Genomic DNA, 12,167 nt, shown 5'->3' on the forward strand with positions numbered 1-12,167 from the left:
CCTATTTGCCAGTGCGTGCCTGCCATAAAGCCCAGCAGCCCTGGGCCAATAAGCTACAGGCTGGCCTGTGTCTAATTGGCCAGCCTGGTTCACCTGGGATAACTCTGTTGAGTGAAAGCTGGACGTAAAACCAACCAACCTGCCAAACATGAACTGAGAATTGCTACTCTTAATGTAGGTTCACTGACAGGATGCAGCTTGGAAGTGGATGACATGATGATACAGAGGAGGCTGGACATCCTATGTATCCAAGAGATGAGGTGGAAGGGAAGTGCAGTAAAGCCACTTGGCTTGAGATCCAGACTGTACTACTCAGGTGGGGGACAGGCTAGAAATGGTGTAGGAATTGTAGTGAGAGAGAGGCTTCAGAAGGCAGTGAGGGATATCATCAGAATTAATGACAGACTCATGGCAATCCGACTCCAGTGTAATGATAGGGCAGTATTCATAATCTCAGCATATGCTCCACAGCAGGGTTGTCATAGTGAGGAAAAGAATGCATTCAGACAGCAGTTGCAGGACCTGCTAGATAGAGCAGGACAACATGAATTGGTGTTGATAATGAGTGACTTGAATGCATATATTGGGAAAGACAGAACAGGATATGAGGACTGCCTGGGTCCACATGGGCGGGGTTACAGGAATAAAGAAGGAGAAGCCATTCTAGACTTATTTCTGGCAAATGGCTTGATAGTAGCCAACACATGGTTCAGAAAGAGAGACAGTCACAAGATCACATACAAGAGTAGCCAACGTGTAACTCAGGTAGACTTCCTCCTAGTAAGGAAAAAGGAATGGGGTAGAATCCATGATTGCAAAGTTATCCCCATTGAAACAGTTGGCCCACAGCATAAACCATTAATTGCCACAATCAGCTGCAAGCAGTGGCCAGAGAAGGCTCTAAGGTCAACAGAGACAAGGCTGAAGACCTGAAAGTTGACTGGAGAGAAAGTACTGCAGTTCAAGGAATTACTCAGGGCTCTAGCACCCCAAGAAGAGGAGGAAATAGGAGGAGTTGAAGACGAGTGGCAACACCTAAAAACAGCATGTGTTGGGACTACAGAAAAGATATGTGGCCAAGCCAGGTATGGAAATAAGGTATATAAGGATAGCTGGTGGTTGAATGCAGAAGTCCAGGAAGTCATCAAAAGAAAGGAGTGCAGGAAGAAATGGGAGATAGAAAAGACTAAGCTGGCTAGGATTGACAATTGGTTGTCTAACAAAGAAGCTGAGAAAGAAGTTGCAATAGCAAAGAATAGGACGTCGGAAGCACTCTACCAACTTCTGGAAAGTGACTCAGTAAGGGGCACAAAGAAACTATATAGGTTGCAATGCAAAGGCATTAAGATAAAGAAGAGAGTCAGACACCCTTCATAAGGGATGCCAGCAACAACCTGCTTACTAGTCCACAGGACATCAAAGGCAGATGGAAGGAGTATTTCCAGCAGCTTCTGAATGAAGAAAACTCCACAGAAGCTGTACTATCCCAGAAACAGCCTACGATGAGAGAAGAAGAGAAAGAAGAAGAACAGCACTAAGGAAGATGAAGTCAGGGAAAGCAGCAGGCACAGATGAGGTGACAGCAGATATGATAAAGATGCTGGATGAGATGGGGAGAAATGGCTCCTGAGGGTATTAATAGCAGTGTGGAGAGAAAGGCATATCCCAGATGACTGGAGAATAAACATACTAGTGCCAGTGCACAAGAACAAAGGGGACATCCACAACTGTGGGCAGTACAGAGGGATCAGACTCCTACCACACTGCATGAAAGTTCTGGAGACAGTGATTGATAAATGGATACGCAGAATAGTAGAATGTAAGATGGGAGATGAGCAGTTCGGATTCAGATCAGGATGCAGCTCAATTGACCCAATGTTTGTACTGAGACAGATACTTGAGAAGAAGCTAGAAATGAGGGCAGAGTCCAACTGGGCATTCCTAGACTTGGAGAAAGCATATGACAAGGTTCCAAGAAAACTAATCTGGGCAGTACTGCGGTAGTTTGAAGTCCTGGAAACATTGGTAGAATTAGTGCAGGCTATGTACAAGGACCCAGTGACTCAAGTACGAACAGTGTTCGGCCTCACAGAGGGGTTCCAGTGGGGGTGGGTGTACATCAGGGTTCAGCTGTGAGCCCACTGCTGTTCATACTGGTGATGGATTACATTAGCAAACAGGTTGGAGGGGACAGATCAACAAAGCTGCTGCATTCAGATGATGTAGCAGTACAGGCAGACTCTGAGCTAGAACTTCAGCAAAGGATAGGAGAATGGAATGCAAATCTGAAGGCACATGGGATGAAACTAAGCACAGATAAGACGGTGGTAATGACAGCAAATTGAGGAAATCAGAAGAAGCTGAGAACAGAGATAGAAGGGAAGATAGTGGTACAGGTGAACAGCTTCAAGTATCTGGGAAGGGTGGTTGAAGAGAAGGGTAGTCTGAATGAAGTGGTCAAAGCTGGAATCAGAGGGGCTGTAGCCAAATGGCATAGACTATCAGGTGTAGTATATGACAGAAGAATGCCAAAGAAGCTGAAAAGCAAGGTGTACAAGACAGTGGTGTGACTAGTACTACTGTATGGTACAGAAACCTGGGCAGTAAAGGCAGAACAGTTGAAGAAGCTAGAGGTGATGGAAATGAAGTGCCTGAGAAAGGTGGTAGGATGCACAATGTGGGACAGAAGAAGAAATGAGGACATAAGAGCAGAAGCCAAAATAGCTCCAATTGTAGAAAAGATCAAAGATAACAGATTACGGTGGTTTGGGCACATGTGTAGAAAACAGAAGACAATCTGGAAATCTGGTGAGGAAGATTTGGGACAGACAGGAAGAAGGTAAGAAGAAGCAAGGATGTCCAGCAAAGAGGTGGACGGATTGTGTGAAAGAAGATCTGCGACAATCAGGCATGAGTGTTGAAGAAGGCAGGAGTGTGGCACTGAATTGAGAGAGTTGATGACAGTTAACATGATACCCCGACCCCATGTAGAAAAAATGGGAAAAAGGGGGCTGATGATGATGAAGATGATGATGATGAGATCATGCCTGCTCAACCTGGTTAACTTCTTTGAGTTAGTCACCAGAGCTGTGGATGAAGGCAAGGTGGTTCATACAGCCTACTTTGATGTGGTCAAGGATTTTGATACTATCCCCCCCCTCAGGAATCATAGAAAAACTCACTAAGCTAGGCATCAACCTCTATATCACTAGGTGGGTTGCAAACTGACTCACAGAATCCACAGTGTGAAAGTAGCTGACTCTAAGTCTGACTACTGACCAGTCACGAGTGGAGTCCCACAGGGTTCGGTCCTGGGTCCTCTCCTGTTTGGTATCTACTTCTCTGAAGTTCAGGCCAATACAAAGGGACTATGGATGACAAAGTTTGCAGATAATTGCAAGTTGGGAGCTATTATTAAATCCCCAAGTGATGTTGACATCCTACAGAAAAGCCTCACTGAGACCAATGACTGGTGTCAGAACCATGGTCTTAAGCTCAATGCCAAAAAATGTGTCATCATCCCCTTTGGGAAAAACCCAGTTTCCATGAATTACCACATTGATGACAGTCCACTTACCACAGAAGGGGTGTTATAAGATATCTGGGAACACAGGTTGACAGCAACCTCTCATTTGACTACCACATTGTCACTGTGGTCAGAAAGTCCTTCTATGGGGCATATCTCATTACTAAGGGTTTTGCATTCAGGAAGAAAGAGGTCATTGTCGCTCTCTATTCTTTCCTTATTAGGCCAATCTTTGAGTACAATGTCCCATTTGGCATGTACCTCACCAGACACCTGCAACAACTGGAGAGACCACAAAAGTACCTCACAAAGAGGATCCTAGGCCTTAAACACTTGTCCTATATGGACAGACTCAAAAAACTCCAAGTATTCTCTGTTGGTGATCTCTGCTTGACTTACAAAGCCATGTCTGACCCAGCTCTGTTAGAAATGCTACATCTAAAGAAATCCCAATCCCTCTGCACCACATGCTTCAGAGACCTCAACATCATTACCACAATCAACAGAACAAACTGGAGGGACAGGTTCATAACCCAGAGACTGCCCATGCTATGGACTAGACTTCCCATACATGTTAAACAGAGCACCTCACTGGCCCTCTTCAAGAGAAATCTTGAGTGGATGGGAAATAGAAAACTCAACCCGGGGATCACTCCAGTGGCTCTACTTGACAGAGGCACTGGGAACTAAGGTTGGGTGGCACAATGCCATGGTAATCCTATGGGCTAGGCTTGTAAAGGTTCCAGGACCATTAGCCTAGTACACACATATGAGCCTATGAACCTATATACCACACATATTATGGAAAAATCAGCTCAGTCCAATGCACTTTGTACCCAAACCAGGATATGACTCAGCTAATAAGGATAGCACACAGCCAGGAGATTCCTCACACACTATATTACTGAGGTGCTGGACTGTTTACACAGGTTCATCAGCCAAGTGGCTGTAGCACACAAATTCCTGGACAGGAGTACAGCTAGCTCTGAAATATTTTATTTATTTTATTTATTTATTTATTTATTTACATTTGTTGACCGGGCTAGTCTAACTGGATACATGTCCATTTTCAGTAGAGGCCTGGGGAGAAAAGCTCCAAGCATAGACAGAAACTTATCATACAATATTAATATAAAATATTAAGCTGTGATCAAATACAGATAATAACAATATTTGAGAGAAAAAATATATTGTGTGCAGAGTTATTTAGTGGGGAATGAACTAAGATCAAATACAGAAAAATAAACAATATTTAGGTTCATAGGTTCATAGGTTCATTTGAGAGGGAAAAAACACAAAGAGTAATACATTTTAAATTTTTTAATTTTTTTTTTTTTTTTTTAGGACAGAGGATGGTTTAAGGTTAGTTTAATTGTTAGTACATGTAGGAAACATAGTACAGTAGAGAAGGACACAAAGTGGTTTGAGCAATATAGTACAGTAGAGAAGTGAAGTAAAAGGGATGGCAGGAATGGGTAAAGTGAAAAATCAGTCAGCGTTTGTGCAGGGACAAAGCCAGTGAGTTTTAAGATGTTCTTTGAGATGTTTTTTTTTAAAAAGATATGTGGAAGAGAGAGTAGAAAGTTCACTTGGAAGCTGGTTCCAGGCTTTTCCCACTGTGTTAGTGAATAGGCAATCCCCAGCTTTGTTGTTAGATTTAATAGTGGAAACTAGAATCTTATTTGCTGAGCGAAGAGTTGTAAGGTTTTTGTAAGGGGTAGTCAGATTAGTGAGGATTGGGGTATTACTGGGGTGGTAAAGTATCTTTTGGGTTATAGTAAGTTGATGACAGAGTAGCTGGTGCTGCAGTTCTAACCATCCCAATTATTTGAGGTTGAGACAGTGGTGGGCTCTGAAAGGGTTGCCAGTGGGGAATCTGGCTATGTTATTATAGCTAGTGAAAAGTTTGTTAAAGTTGTTTTTAGAAAGATTAGTATAAATGGCAAAAGCATAGAACAGGGTAGAGATCAGGTGGGTCTGGGCAATAGTGGTTCTGGCTGTTGGTGTAAGGAAGGGTTTGATTCTATACAGGGAACCTAGTTTTTTGTTGACAGATTTTATATTAGTGTTGATGTGATCATCATAGCTAAGTTTGTTGTCTATGGTTATGCCCAGGAGATGGGTTGTAGTATCAGGGGATATGGTGGTTCCATTGTTAGAGGTTATTGTGAAGTGAATTTGTGGTGATTTTTGAGTAGGAGCAAAGAGTAATAATTTTGTTTTACTATAGAGTCACCCTCTTACTATTGAAGGTCATACTTGGCGTGCTCCAACACTTAAATTACAGCCCATGTCTAAACCCACACCTGACTATACAACTCTGTTGTCCAGAAATGTGTTTGTATAAAGACACCCATATACACCTTAACTGTCTCCGCCCACCCCCATCAGACAGGATTACCAGCAGCTATCAGGAGATGGCTCATATGTGACATATCTGCATCTGTTGAGTATGATAGATTTGCATATATATATAGGTAACATATACAAATATATCAATTATAGACAGGCAGAGACAGGGGAGGGAGAGACAGACAATGACAGATAGAGAGACAGACAGACAGAAAGAGAGAGAGAGGCATAGACAGACAGACACCCTGAAAGGCACAGAGCGATGTCCTGATGCAGACATTTGCACACCAGTTGTAACCACTGGCACATGCCAATATGAATGTCAGCTCCATTGTGTAATAGTAGTGAAGTAGGGGTTGTAATCTCACCTCACCTGCCTTGTGTGTGTGTGTGTGTGTGTGTGTGTGTGTGTGTGTGTGTGTGTGTGTGTGTGTGTGTATGTGTGTGTGTGTGTGTGTGCGCGTGTGTGTGTGTGTTTGTAGGTTAAAGTATTTTGAGGCCTTTTCCACCCAGTAAACCTCCCATTGCCCTACTTTACAAAGCCTGCCTGATGTCATTCACCTTAGAAGTACCTTTGAACACTCTTCAGCCTTATAAGCTCCGTGGCGCACATGATAAGTACATAGTACTAAAATACACATAACTAGATAGGTAAGGGGTCTAATCTCAATACTGGTAACTGTGGTAGTGTGTATGTGGGTGTGTGAGAGCCATATCCTGTGTGTGTTGGTTATACCATTTTGAGGCCTGCTCCACCCTGGCACCCCCCTTATTGCATTACTTTACAGAGCCTGTTCATGTCATCCACTTTAGATCCACTGTTGGCCATTGTCTAGGCATATAAGCTCCTTGGTTCATGCGATAAGTAGGCAGCACTGTAGTACATACAACTAGGTGGGTAGGGGTTTGACTCTCAATGCAGATAACTGTACTACTGAATATGTGTGTTTGTGTGTGAATCATATCACCTTTGTGTGTTGGTTATATCATTTTAAGGCCTGTTGACCCCCTCCAGATGGCATTACTTTAAAGAGCCTGTTGATGTCATCCACCTTAGATGCACCATGTCAAACTCTACAGGCCATACCAGTCATCTGTACAGATGTATGCAGAATGTCCAGATGTTTGCAACATATAGGCGGCCCATATCTCATAACAATGGGGTATTATGACAAATCATTGGCAATTATGTGACAGTTGCCATAGTGACAGGCATGTCAGCTTCATACATCATACCCATCTGAAATTACATGCTGATGTAAAATCTTTTACTCTATCACTTGTCTAGGTTTGTAAGAGCAATTTGTGAAAACAGTCCCTATTTTGCATGGTTTATCCCACCATTCATGAAGGCATTCCCAAGATTAATTGGCATAAGAGGTTGTGAGTTATGTTCCTGGCATATAATCTCCGTGACCCATGCAATATGTATGTAGCACTATGATACATACAAGTAGATAGGTAGTTGTTCTAATCTGACTACTGACAACTGTGTGAGTGTATGTGTTTCTGTATGCATATCCCCTATGGCTGTCTTGCCTGTGTGTATGCGATGATTATACCATTTTGTGTGCCTTTTCCACCTTGTTAACTCCCCCATTGCCAGCCTAGTCAGAGCCCCTACAGATGTCATCCACCTTTGAAGCACAGTTACACATTTTCTAACACAAAGGCAGCATGACACATGCAATAGTCATATCAGTCTGTAGTGTACATAACAAGATAGGTAGCTATAACTGGAAAAGTGTCAACTTTGTGTGCCTGTGTGTTTCAATGCATATCCCCAGGCAGCTGTGTGTGTGTCTGTGATGGCTCTACCATATTAAGGGCCTGTGAACCCCCCATTGGCTATCCTAACAGACCCTGCAATTGTCATCCACCTGAATAGTAGTGGCAGACACTGCAACACTACAGTAGCTCTGCATTGCTTGTGTTATGTATATAGCAGTATTGTATGTAAAACTACGCAGGTAGAGGTTCTACTGTCAACAAGGGCAGGTCGTGTGTGTGTGTGTGTGTGTGTGTGTGTGTGTGTGTGTGTGTGTGTGTGTGTGTGTGTGTGTGTGTGTTTATGTATGTATATCCCCTTGCAGCAGTCTAACTGTGTTACGGCCACCAGCATACCTCTCAAACCTTCACAGAAAGACATCTGGTTAAAGCCATATGGAAAAGTGGGGCAAAGGCCAAACACTGAGCACAGCCTTCACATATTGCTGTGACACATATGGAAAATAGATACCAGCATAGGTTGTGAATTTGAATACACCTTCCAAAGGGTATGTGTTGTGACATGACAGTATCCGTCATTAATCTGTAATGTTAGTCTGTCAAGATTTTCCAGCAATTTGCTAGAAAACCACAATGTTATGACAAACAGAAAAATATATGTGGCAAACATCAGGACATTCTGCAGACATATGTAGAGGTCAGAGGTATGGCCACCATCTGTAGTCCATGTTTGGCAAGGTGTGACCTGTGATGACAACTGAAACAATACAGAGATCCCAAGAGTGTAGGACAGCAAACATTTAATAAAGTTGTCTAGTAATTGCATAGAGCAATTATTGCACATCAGAAGTACCTTAATGTTATGACAAATAGCGTAAGCTAAGGTAATGTCACACAGAGAAGGTGTCATAGTAGCACACCAAAGGAAGTATGTGTGTTGCACTTGCCATCGGTATGGCATGTCCTGTCAACTGCCAGGTTACTATAAGATGTGTACCACAGCCCACATTTGATAAGGTGGCAACCATAATCTGTGTTGTCTATGTTTGTGCAATATGTAGACATGTGAAGATCCTGTGACTACCTGCTGCCCCCAGTGACCCACATGTATATAGAGATGAATGCTAACTGCCACCACCCACATATCTAGGTGCTGCCTAAGGTCGTGTCAACTGTAAGTATTGTGCAGTCTGTCATTGAGCCACAAACTGCTGTTAACACACTGCAATGGGTCATACTGTGGGTATAGAATGGTGCCAAGGTCCTGGTCTCATGCTGATGCAGACCACAGTGTAAGCATACCATACAGCAAGGACATGGCCCCAGTATTCCCCACATCAGCACCAACCCCATAAACTCACAGACTGCGATGAGAGACCTGGGTACTCAGGATGCCAACAATGTTGCATTCAGGCAGCAAGTAGTGGCAGTGGTCATAAAAAAACTTATATGTGGTTCATCACATAGGTAAAGGGACTACATCCAGACAAATGGTGGACATTACCTCTGAATAGTCCTCAGTCAGTAAAATAATACATTAGCCGCATGGCCAGTCTGCTATACATCTATGCAGACATCTGCAGAAACTGTAAAGGCTATGTTAACAACCACAAATGTCAGCCATGGCCCTCAAAACCTGTTCCACACAGACAGCCTGTAATCAGTACTGCCCCACTGGTTATCAGTCAGGTTGTCCATAGGTATCTGTGGCATGCCAGACAGCAATGTTGTGCTCAACCCTTCAACAGCTGCCCCATATACCAGAGTATAACTCTGTGCCCATTACTGGTATGAGAGGCATGAAAAGCCTGCATCACATAAGAGATAGCAAAAACATATGCTGGAGTGTCAGGTTTGGCTCCCAGAGTCTGCCCTGTGTCAGGACTACACTCTCCAAAGAAGTCAAACACAGTACTATGTATACTCTCATCAACTGCATAAAGGTTGAGTGGATGGGAAAAACAACATCTGTTGTTTTTTATTTCTCCAAGTCTTTTGGATTTCTAATACCATGACAGGAATGGACCCCATTCCTAAGTCAAAGTACTATTAAAGTTCATGAAATTAGTATTGTTTCACTCTTTGATGTCAGCCAAAAGTGCTCTTTGCAGCACAAACAATGTGCCCAGTAATGACTCCTTCAGCAATTCATATGGGGTTATATGAACTGGTAACATATCTAAATATGATTGCAAATTCTTTTTTTATAAGACCCGTTGCTCCTACTATTATTGGAACTGTCTGGGTATCTTTCTTCCACATGGCTTTCTTTCCTGCCTGCAGATCTAGGTATTTTATGACTTTGTGTCTCTCTGTACACAAGACACTGTAGTCACTGGGTGTGGCAATTTCAATAATCAATGCTACTTTTGTCTTCTTTTCTTGGACCACTATATCCGGTTTTCTAGCATTTATCTTTTGAACTGTTGGTAATGGATGATCCCATGTGATATAAACGTCATCATTTTCTATGATTCTTTGTGGCTCATGTTTCCAGTGTTTTTCAGCCACTTCGATACCATACCCTGGGGTTCAACTTGTGTCAAGCAATGCCAGGGACAACAGGTGCTGATCAATAATTCTGTTGGGGATAAAGTAATGGCTAGGTTTGTAAGGGACCCAGGGCCAGTACTCTAGTAACCTCCTCTGTATCTATGAACCTGTGATCCTACAGAACACCCAGGTGACATGTATGAAGGCTAGCTGGCTTTGTCAAGGGGTATGCATGCAAGGTTAAGCTGACTGCCCCCATTGTCCCTCACACACTCTAGCACGCATACGCATCTAGGTAAATATGCACATATACAGGCGCACCTTGGTGATGAAAATATCTCTGTGTTTCCACTCCTCCATACTCAACTTCAGTAATAGAAGCTGTTCCCCTAGACATACAATGACAGGCACCTTGAACAGAAACAGAATATGATCTGTGAGACAACAGTCTGTCAACAGTACTAACAGCAATAAAGCATCATGGCACAAAGGTACATACATTTTAATGTGTACCCATGACAATTGCCAGCAGACAGCACCTTACATGACATAACAGTAGTGCACTACACATTGGGATTACCTGTACTATATTCACCCTGTGCATCAGACACATATTAGCATGTCCCTGCATCAATGTTAGGGATAACAGGGATGTGGCACAGGTATCATCACATGCACAGGGTGTGGTGTGGGGTTGCCAAAGGCCTAGGCTGGGCCATACAGTTGACATCATGTGTGTGTCTGGAGGGGTGGTGTTGAGTTGGCCATGGAGCAGAGCTGTGTGTGTCTGGTGGTGACCTGCATGTGATAGTGATGTGTGAGTGTGTGTGTATGCATACAGTCAAGCCATGTGCTAACCCTACACAAGGATATGTTGGACAGCCGTGGACTGTACATGGCAGGATGTACAGTTCACTATCTCTGGCCATGGACACAAGAACTGGTCCTGCCAGGAGTCACTGGCATCACCATGCCCAAAATCAGATGTGTTACTACTTCCTGATGGTGACCACTGTCTACTGGGTCTGTGTCCCCTCACTGGACTGGCCAGGACCACATGCCCATGGCCTGCTATGTTGTGGTGTGAACAACACCCTCCCTTTGGTAGTGCTGGTGTTACTGCCACTATGGGAGTGTGAATGTGCACTGCCATGTGGGCTCTCAGCTGATGTTGTTGCTGACCTATGTCCACGTGTCTGATGCCCTACTCCCACTACATGTTCAAGTACAGACATTGCACGGTTAAGGACTGACAATGTCTCACACCACTATCTATCCATGACATCAACAAAATGATGTACGGCATTACCAGTGCCATGGAGGGTGTCACGCATGCCAGGAAGTGTTGCATCCATAAGTCTGAGTGTCTGTCTGGTGTACCATTCACAACATGCCTGTTCCTCCATCATGGACCGAAACATGCGTCAGGTGACAAGTGCTGTGACACCTTTGACAGAGGCTGGATGAACAGCAGTCCTCCTATGAGCACCCCTCTCAATCTGCCTGTGTGGGACTTTGCCAGCTCTCTGGCTATGGCTAGTGTGTACAGTCACAGATGCCATAGATGCCACACTACCCTGTTCAATGCCACCACCCTCTGACTGTCCAAATTCTGTGGCTGCTGGGACTGGGTATGTGTGGGCATACTGACCATGTGTGGGGACATTGTGGGTGGAAGTGGGATGTCAACCAATGGTACAGCTTCAGCCCTCAACAACCCCACCTGTGCTTCAATATGACCACCATCATCATCAGAGTTTGATGAGACACTGACATCAGGTTGTGATGGGAAGAGACCCCAACCTGCATGAGGAAGACAACATAGGTAAATTACTTCCTGCACTTTGGGCAGCACAGTGGTGCAGCGGTTAATGCTGTCTCCACAAAGCAAGAGGTTCTCCAATTCGATTCTCAGCTGGGGTGCCTTCTGTGTGGAATTTGCATGTTCTCCCTGCGTTTGCATGGGTTTCCTCTGGGTACTCCGGTTTCCTCCCACATTCTAAAGACATGCTTCTGGAGTATTTCTCCCAGGGCCTCCGCTGAAAACAGGATCTGTGGAACCTAGTTG

The sequence above is a fragment of the Protopterus annectens genome, chromosome 3.part0, assembly GCF_019279795.1.
Source record: "Protopterus annectens isolate FY-2018-M chromosome 3.part0, PAN1.0, whole genome shotgun sequence".
Classification (NCBI taxonomy): Eukaryota; Metazoa; Chordata; order Ceratodontiformes; family Protopteridae; genus Protopterus; species Protopterus annectens.